The sequence below is a fragment of the Equus caballus genome, chromosome 17 (genome assembly GCF_041296265.1).
Source record: "Equus caballus isolate H_3958 breed thoroughbred chromosome 17, TB-T2T, whole genome shotgun sequence".
Lineage (NCBI taxonomy): Eukaryota > Metazoa > Chordata > Mammalia > Perissodactyla > Equidae > Equus > Equus caballus.
The window spans coordinates 88,780,610-88,790,773 of record NC_091700.1 but is presented as its reverse complement, the minus strand read 5'-3'; the positions used below and the strand labels follow the sequence as shown (position 1 = coordinate 88,790,773).

Here is a 10,164-nt window from a genome sequence, read left to right as displayed (position 1 = left end):
TTGTTCCAAGATGGTATGTAACCATGCTGTACACCTCACTTCTCTGGAGTGTTTCCTTCCCTGGTGGAGGATGCTTTCCTGGGCTATAGTCCTCAGGATTGTCTCATATAATAAACTCACCCCAATTTTAATCTATAGATTGATTATTGGTTATTTGTGTTGACAAGATTCTCCTTTTATCATTTAAGGAAGGATGTGATGCCCAGCTGTGGGAAGCAGGGTCAGCAGGCAGACTCCAGCTAGCACCTCTGTTAGGGTCTATCTCACACACAGAGGGCCACCTTACCTGAGGTCATGCCCTTTCTGGAGCAACTTACATCCAGGGATAAGTGGGATGTGAGTATAAAGGCCCATTCATTTCAGCCCAATGCAAAACACCTCTAATGGGCAATATTCACTCCAGAGCGACCCATCAGGTAAGCCAAGGCTTTGTTGGGTCTGCATTGCATTTCAACTTCTTCCTCTCTGCCTATTTTCTCTCCCTTCCCATAGATGTCAATCCCTAATTCATATCTTGCCTCCCAAACTCCATCTCAGTATCTATTTCCAGAGCACCCACCACATGACACCTTTGAAAAACCATAAGCTTGGTGTTTTTGGCTAAGAAATATGAAAGAGAACGTGAGTGGAGCCATAGTAAAATAGAGTCAGTGCAGCCATTTCAGAGGAATTGCCCTGCACATCTTGTTTTCTTTAGCTTTCTAACTGGACCAAACCGCCAACATTCCAAGAAGTCAGTAAGGACAAGAATATCCTGTTTCAGTGAGGACTCACGAAACTAGACTTTGCTGATGAACAAACTGCTAACCAATCAATGAAGTACAAGTCTAGTCTTTTGCCTGATGACTGAAATTTCAAGCCAATCTATGAAATACAAACTTAGCCTCACCTCATCTAGCACCAGTGAACTCTTCCTTAATACAACTTACCTCATCTTCCTCCTTTTGTCCCATAAAAATCCTGAGCCCCTTTCCTGTAATCAGAGTACATTTGAGTTTCTATTTGAATCTGTATCTCCCAAATTGCAGTTCTTGAGACCCCAAATGAGTTTTTTGCTTCTCTTGCAGTTTATGCCTCTTGTTCATTGACGTTACAAGGTTTCAGAAACATGGGGTCTAGAGCAACTGACCTCCAATTCTGGAGCCACTGGGCGCACACAAGCAAGGCAGCTGCAATGAGTTCTTTGTGCTCTATCATCTCCTCCTGGTGGCTCCGGCTCCTGGTGGTAAGTCTTCCTGGGCCTGGATCTTCTGCCTTTGGTAGGGGTTCAGACTGTTTATTTGGATGTCCTTTGTTACAGCTTTTGGTTGTTTTTTCATTGTCAGCTTTGTTGAGGAACTTCTGTTTGTTTGTTCCTTCCTTGAGCCTTTTGGTAAGTACTTACAAATGGGAAGTCCATTTTCTAAGGGGACTGCCAAGGGGCCACCCCACTCTGGGACTTCCGTTGGTTTTATGTTTAAAGAATACAGACCTCCTAAATGTAGATTTTTGTCCTGCTGGATTCACATTATTCAGGATGATTTAAGGCTTCACAGCCCACTTTGGGGCTCTTTTGAGCTTCCAAAACTTGTGTTTTTGCACGCTAGATTTGAGAACCTCAGATTTAAGACCGGAAGTAAGATCTTTAATTTCTAGAGTCAAGCACACCACCTTCTGGCACACCTGATTAAAAACGATGGCCCTGGAAGCTGTAAATATTTATAAAGAACAGCAAAATCTTACTAAGTTTGTTTGACATCCTGAGAACTTGGTTTGGTAGCCATCAGGCTGGGAGCCAACATATGGCTGGGCAGAAATGGAGGTTAAACTCCATTTGCAGCTAAGCTTCTACCAAACTGCCGCCAGCCTCAGAAGAATTACATTGGCCATTAGAAAGAATGTTCCAATTAGATAAACCATTTAAGAAATGCACTTAAAAGCAAAGTCTTCAAAATTCTGCAATAGACTTATCGAAGATGTTTACCCTTAAAAGATCTTGACGGTAGAGCCTTCCTCTGCTCTGCTCTGCTCTGTAGTCTTCTTGCTCAAATGTGGCCTAAAGTCTCCAAAGCAAACCGCTTTCCCTCCTGTGTGGGATGTGACACACTGGGAATAAACCTTCCTGGTGACGAGGGACCAGCGATGCTCAAAATTAAGGCTTCCTATCAGGAAAGCACCTTAGTTGAGTTTCACACAAAGGCAGTAACAACAGAATCTATAAAGGTTATGGCACATGTGGATGAAGTCCATTCTGCTTCTGCAAAAAAAGAAATTGACCCCTCTTGCTAGACTCTTGCCATCCTGATATCCTTGTAACATGGCAACAGTCTGCTCCTGTATCAGAGAAATTAAGGTGGGTAAACGATGGCTGTAAATTGAATGAACAGTCAGGGCCATGGGAAACCCAAGACAATGCTTTAATGACTGATCAGCAATGCTTTCCAGTATTTGATCAACACTGCTTTTGGAGAAAGATCTTGATCAAAAGAGAAAATGTGAAAGGTGACATGAGTGGAGCCATAGTAAAATAGAGTCAGTGCAGCCATTTCAGAGGAATTGCCCTGCACATCTTATTTTCTTTAGCTTCCAGACTGGACCAAACCACCAACGTTCCAAGAAGCCAGTAAGGACAAGAATATCCTGTTTCAGTAAGGACTGATGAAACTAGACTTTGCTATGACCAAACTGCTAGCCAATCAATGAAGGCCTTTTGCCTGATGACTGAATCTCCAGCCAATCTATGAAGTACAAACCTATCCTTACCTCATCTAGCACCAATGAACTTTTCCTTAATACAACTTACCCTGTCTTCCTCTCTTTTCCCCATAAAAACCCTGAGCCCCTCTCCTATAATTGGAGCAGATTTGAGTTTCTGCTTGAACCTGTGTCTCCTGAATAGCAATTCTTGAGACCTCCAAAAATCTTTTTGCTTCTCTTGCAGTTTGTGCCTCTAATTGATTGACATTACAGAACAATGTGGCTTCTTCTTGAAAAATGACTTCAAGAATAACTGAATTAGCTAGAATGGCCCAGTCCTCACCATCTGATGTCAGTGGTCTCAGCTCCAATTAGGTTACTTTTGACCCTCAAATTTCTCTTGGTCATGGTAGAACTATTCAAGATTATTGACATTCTCCTTAACAATAGTAATCTTAGATGGTTCTCTTTCCTTGAATGACTCTCCTTCCTTCTCCTATTCAATGTGGAGATGCTTTTGAGGAAATTGGATTTTTTAAAAATGATCAGTTTAAAAGATTATATACTCCCACAAACAATTAAATTATTTGGGGGCTCTTTTCCTTGGAGAACTTCACTTCCATAGTCTCACCTAAACACAGATGGCTCTTCAACCTAAAATGCTTGCCTTAACCTTTCTCTTGATAAGCGGTTTAGCCTGTTATTCAAGGTCCATTTCCAACGTTATCACCTGTTACACAAGCATGTAAATTCTGTGTTCCAGCCAAGTCAATCTATTTGATCTTTGAGTGTTAGGTACATTTCGGAAACCTTACCTATGTCCATGATATACTCTTTATGCTTTTTCTCTGCCTGCATGTACTCCCTTATCTTTTAATTCCCCTTCGAGTCCCTCCTCCTCCTTGAAGACTCTCAGCCTTCACTGATCCTTTTTTTTTTTTTGAGGAAGATTAGCCCTGAGCTAACTACTGCCAGTCCTCCTCTTTTTGCTGAGGAAGCCTGGCCCTGAGCTAACATCCTTGCCCATCTTCCTCTACTTTATATGTGGGAGGCCTACCACAGCATGGCGTGCCAAGCAGTGCATGTCCGCACCCGGGATCTGAACTGGCGAACCCCGTGCCGCCGAGAAGCGGAACGTGCGAACTTAAAGCCCTGCACCACCGGGCTGGCCCCCCAGCCTTCGCTGATCTTTTGTTCCCAGCACACCTATATTTAGGAGTAAAGTGCTACCTTGAACCATCTGTTACTGTTTATGTAAATATCCCTTCTCCTATTCTCAACTGCATACATTCTAGTATCTTCCAGAGAGTCTTATGCACAGTATGTGTTTATTGATTTTACTTTCCCTGACCCCTGTTTAACCCAGAATGGCAGATGTTTCAATGACTATTGCTACATAACAAGCCATCCGCAGTCCTGTGGGTTGAACTTAACTGGGAAGTTCTCACTTGAAGTCTCTCATATGGTTGCAATCAGATATCAACTGGGGTCTCAGTCATCTGAAGACTCAACTGGGCTGAACATCCAAGGTGGCTCACTCTCCTGACATGTGGATGAAGCTGACTATTGGCTGAGTGCTCAGCTGAGGCTGTCAACCAGAGCACCCATACATGGCCTCACCATCTGACTTTTCACAGCCTGACAGCTATGTTCAAAGAGGGAGCATCCCAAGAGCAATGGCCCCAAGATTCTCAGACAGAAGCTGCAAGACTTTGGAAGTCCAGAATGGCACCTTTACCACATTCTCTTCGACAGGCAAGTCACTAAGGCTGTTCTAGATTCAAGGAGAGGGGAATAAGACCCCAGCTCTTGATGGGAGAGTGAGAAGATCACATAGCAGAGGAGCACAGAGGACGGGATCTAGCATTGCCACCATCTTGGGGAAATGCAATTGGCAAAGGCAGGTAACAGGTACATTTCCATTCTAGGGTCACACTAGACACTAGAAGCCTGTATTTAGGCTTCCTTGAAGCACATGAATGTGTTCTGTTCTCTTGGCATCTGGATAAACCTCTAAGACATTGGAAGGAAAGCCAGCTTGGCAATCAGAACTGAAAACATTCAGTGGCTCAAAACCAACAAAGCAGCAAAGTAATTATGTATCATAACTAAACTATCTACTCTCTGCATAATGAAATTATTATTTTCTCCAGTTGAAAACATTAAACGGGTGCTGGGAACGTTTGATATCTTGTTCTGGGCAGTGATTGCACAGGTTTACTCAAGTTGTGGAAAGAAGAATATAGATTTGAATGTTAAGAATGTATTTAGGACTTGGGGTTTGGATGTGTTGGGGAAGGAGTCAGGATGTTTCCTGGGTTTCTGGATAATGTGGTGAGTGGCTAGGGATGCTCTTCACTGGGGGGTGGGGGTGGGGTAGGGAGGAATAATAGAAAGGACACAGGTATGGGAGGGGAGATCTTGAGTTAAGTTTTGGACAACCCTTGCCTCTCTAGAAGTTACCTCTTCCTGAGCTTCAGTTCCTCAGGCTCTTGACGACTGATTTCTAGACCCTTCACCTCTGACTACCTTCTGGTTTTCTTCATCTGCATGACTTCTAATTTTCTAATTTTCCTCTTTAGACAGATCCTGACTGCAGGCTCCCTGAGGCCAGGGGCTGTCTTGTTCACTACTGTTTTCTCTCCAGCATCAAGCACACTGCTTGGTACATGGGAGGCCCTTTACAAATACTTGTTGAAAGGAGACATAATGAAATGTGAAGTATGCTGGCATACTTAGAGCCACAGAATAAAGTGGCACATCTTGCTGGACTGTAAAACTGAGCATTGCGCTTGAAATTTTGTAAAATCAAGCAAGAAAGCAAGCCAGCACGCAATGTAACTTTAAAGAGTTTTCACAGAGCTGTATACTTAAGATTAATGCACTTTACTCTATGTATGTTTTATCTCACACTAAAAGTAAAAAGTTAAGATAGAATTGGTACAAGAAATTTTTCTTACAGATGATGTTTTTCTCTGATTTCGTTTTTTAAAAAATTTTGTCAGAAGATGTCATTTTGTTTCTCTTCCTTTTCCCAGAGGTGTCGTTGCACCCTTTCTTTTCTTATTTTCCATGACTCAGAAACAGTGCTCTCCAGAGCCAGGTCTCAGGGAAGATCTGGAATAAGTAGCGCTGAGATCGAGGACCTGCTTACACTCCCTACCTCTGTAGACACTTACTCTCTCCTTACGCCCAGTTCACATATTCCTTCTCTCAACAGATGTTTGAAGAATGGCCATTGGTATGTTCCAGGCATGGCTTCAGCTCTCAAGGGCACAGCTGGGGACAAAGCAGCTTGGACCCTCCCTCTCCTTGAGGCCCTTGAGTCTAGTAGAGCCCTCATGCTCTTCCCAGCTTGCCATCCAGTGTTCTCCACCTGGAACTGACCGTCTGGGGTCCTATATGTCTCCTAGGTCCCTTTAGTGTCCTATACACCTGCTTGGCAAGGAGAGAGTCAATTCTAGTCAATATGTTTATGTGATATGTGCGTTAACAGGTCTTCTTAACCTCCAGTTTAAAATTAAGCATCTGAATGGTAGCCATTGAGAGATCACACTTTCATGCCAGAGAGAATAACTTCCGTGGTGTGACCACTCACTCCAGGTAAAGAAAGTCTTAGAAGCCAGCAGGACAAGGAGTCCCCACCCCTCCCAGCACTGCACCCTGCAGGGACCACTTGCTCCGCTGACCCAGTGTAGGCTTGGCTGCCCCTGTGCATCACGCTGTCTAGTCACCTGGCTACTCCTATACTTAACTCACTTCAAATACTGCACTGCACCAAAAAATAAGATAGACTTCATGAAAGCAACCAGAGATCAGACAAGACGATAGCAAAATAGTTGGTAATTCGTCTCAGGAGTCAAACTACATTGCTAGTGGCAGCTGCTCTTCAGCACGTCCGATAACGCTGTGGACTAAGTTTACTGTCAAAGGGATACAGGAAAAAGACAGATTAAAACAGAGAGTTCCTTGAGATTGGTTTAAATTCCCAGAGGAGATAATTCCACAAGATTGTATTCTCTGTTTCAATAGATTTTCTTCCCATTGTGTGCCAACACCCACTAGGTTGCATAGAAGTATTAATCATCCATATGGAATCTTATGTTTTCAAACACTCTTTAAAAAATCAACCCTCTTTCCTGGCCCCAGGAACTGAGCTCAGAGACTATAGCCCTCTGGACATGTATAAACCTGTCTGGGTTTTTTTTGTTATTGGGTTACCAGGCCAAGTTGCTAAACTGACTTGACTTGTCAGTTAAATACCTATGAATTCAGGAAAAACTAGTCAAACTCATTTAAATCAATCCCAGACACAGAGATGGGTCAATGTTTCTCCACTTACTGCATGGCATGTGCTAGAGTCCCCAGAAGAGATGGGAAGTAGACACAGGGCGAGGCAATGACATTGCAGGTATTATGGTAGCTCTCTTGGTCTCTAAGTCACTACTTATGAATGTATGCAACATAATAATGACTGTCTGGGACATGCTAAATATATGGTTTGACTCAGAATTTCACTTTGATAAAAAGAACCCCAGTACACAATGAATGAACAAGACCTGAATGTGTATCACATTGTGAAACCAGGCATGTGGAGGCACATTTCCCAAACAGGTTAGACATTTGCTCCTCCTCAAATCTTGCCCATATCAGTCAGTGGCATCGTTGTCCGCCTGGTTACTCAGGCCAAAAGCCTCAGAGTCAACATCTCTTTCTCTCACCTTACCCGCCCCACTCCCTGCCAGCATATTTAACACATCAGCCAAGCTCTAGCTTCATAATATCTACATCCTCAAACTTACCACTCATCACCACATCTGCTGGCATCACTCCAGCGCAAGCCACCTGACTCTCCTACCTGGAGAATTGCAGTAGTCTCCCACCTTATTGATAGATTTAGCAAGAACCAAAAAATTAAAAATTTCTGCAAGACAAAAAATACCATAAAATCAACAACAAATGACTAACAGAAAAAATATCTGACACACGTACACACACACGCACACACAAGTGTAGACTTCCTAATCTATAAAGAGCTAATGCAGATTATTATGAAAAAATATTTAAATAGAAAAGTGAGCAAATTAATTGAACAGCTTGTAATAAAGGAACCATAAATCATAAGCAAGTGATAAGAAGCTCAATTTCACACTAACGAGAGACATACAAATTCAAAGTTTAATGAGTGCTGTTGACACTTATAAGCTAGGAAAAATTTTTAAATTTAATAACACCCTTATGGTAAATGGTTTGGGGGGGGGCTACTAATGTTGGTAGGAGGACAAATTGGCCCATCCTCTTTGGAGGGCAATTTTTAAAATACCATGAAATTTGTAAATGCATATACTCTTTGATTGGCAATTCTTCATCTAGGAATTTATCTTACAAATATATTTGCATGTGAGCTTAAAGACACAAATATGCATTGTATTAACAAAAGAAACCAGCCAAATGCCCATTGGTAGGGGCCTGGTTAATCAAGTTCTACATCCACAGAGTAGAATACTATGCAACAGTGAAAAGAATGAAACAAACTATCTGGCATTGCTAAGAGAAAATTTCCTATGTATATTATTAAACTATAAAAAGCAAGATGCAGAAGAGCATACATAATATGCTATCATGTTTAAATATATATACTCCTTGCATATGCATAGATTGTTTCTGGAAGGATACACAGGAAACTGGTAACAGTGGTTGCCTCTGGAAAGGTGACTTGAGAACTTGGGGTAAAAGAGAGGAGACGGATTTCTTTTTGTGATGTTCGAATTTTTACCATATTTGAGAATTGCCTATTTTTTTAAAAAACCATTGTATATAATTAAAAATTTCCCATGAAAGGAGTTAGAATAATAATTTTATTTTGATGATACGTAGTTAAATTTAGAAAGACAAAGAGAAAAGACTAGTTACATTCTGTCATTTTAAAGGAAAATGTTAGCAATACTTTTCTGAAAAAGTGTAAGATTTTACCTAAAGAGATAATAAAAAATGTCTCTTCTATTATGTCTTTACATTTTCAGAATTATTGTGTATAAACTAATACTTAAGAGAAATAGCTAATAGTTAGAGAGTGTTTTCCATGAGCAAACACTGCAAAGTGCTTCGTAATAAGAGTACTGTTCTCACCTCCCCACTATAGCTGAAGGAATGAAAGCTCAGAGAGATTAATTGACTTACCTAAGGTCACAGAGCTAGTTAGTTGTAGAGCTGATGCGAACCTAAGCAGTCTGACACCAGAGCCCACATTCTGAGCCACTGTACAGTTTCTTTATTGTGTTACTAATGACTCATTCGTTTCATCCAAAACAACACTTAAGGATACATAATTTCCAGTTCAAAACAAGTACTTATCAGAAAAAGAATCTAACCTTAACTATAGGAGATAAAAACATAAATGTTGTAAAGTCTTAAGTCCCATAAATAAAGTCATAATATTGTTTCTGATTTTACAGTCAACAATTCAGAAAAATAAAAATATGGTATTTTCAGACATTTGAATAGCAATTGGGAACTTTGACCACTGGGTTATATATACAGTACACACTATTTCTTCTTGGTATTCTTGATGTTCATGAAATCTTAAAGTAAATAAGTAAAATGTTTTAGGTCAGTGTTAAGGATTGAATTGTGCCCACTAAAAGGTATGTTGAAGCCCTAACCCCCTGTTAGGGTTAAAAATTCCTGTGTTGAAGTCCTAACTCCTATTACCTCAGAAAGTGACAATATTTGGAAAAAGGGTCTTTACAGAGGTCATCAAATTAAAGAGAGGTCATTAGGGTGGGCCCTATCCATTAAGACTGGTGCCCTTATAGTAAGGGGAAATTAGGATGCAGAGACGGACATGCACAAAAGGAAGAGGATGTGAAAAGAGAGAAGATGGCCCTCTACAAGCCAGAGAGAGAAGCTGGGAACAAATCCTTCCTTCACGGCCCCAGCAAACGCTTGCCTCTGCCACCTGTGAAAGTGACCTTATTTGGAAACAGGGCCTCTGCAGATATAATCAAGTTAAAAGGAGGCCGTTACTCATTAGGGTGGGCGCTGATCCAATACGGCTGGTGTCCTTATAAGAAGAAGAGAAGAGACACAGACAGAGGGAGAACCCCATGTGAAGACAGAGGTAGAGACTGGGGTGATGTGTTTACAAACCAAGGAATGCCAAGGACTGCTGGCAACGCCAGAAGCTAAGGGAAAGGCAGGGAACAGATTCTCCCTGGAGCCTTCAGACAGAGCGTACGCTTCCCAGCACCTTGGTTTCAGGCTCCTGGCTTCCAGAACTGTCAGAAGATACATTTCTGTTGTTTTAAGCCCCCAGTGCTTGTTGCAGTGGTACTTGTTGCACAGTCCTAGGAAACAAACACCGTCAGGTTCCCTAGAATCAGGTTGGTGTGGGAGTGACCTTTCAGAAAGCGCTCACAGTGAAACCAGTAATGGAGGGATGGGGGAGTGGGCGAGCAGACCTGGAAGGGGACACAAGGGTTCCAGCTC

The 10,164-nt window shown here is 41.8% G+C and overlaps 1 long non-coding RNA gene across 2 annotated transcripts; it reads left to right on the top strand.

The window, feature by feature from the left end:
• The first annotated feature begins 1,067 nt into the window (after positions 1-1,067).
• On the top strand, positions 1,068-8,682 carry LOC138918560 (uncharacterized). 2 transcript variants are annotated; one of them, XR_011428063.1, is made up of 3 exons: positions 1,068-1,225; positions 4,043-4,431; positions 5,897-8,682. It is a non-coding gene; the product is annotated as an uncharacterized lncRNA (long non-coding RNA). The 2 variants fall into 2 exon arrangements; XR_011428062.1 differs by lacking the exon at positions 5,897-8,682 and having other exon boundaries at positions 4,043-4,863.
• Positions 8,683-10,164: the final 1,482 nt, after the last annotated feature.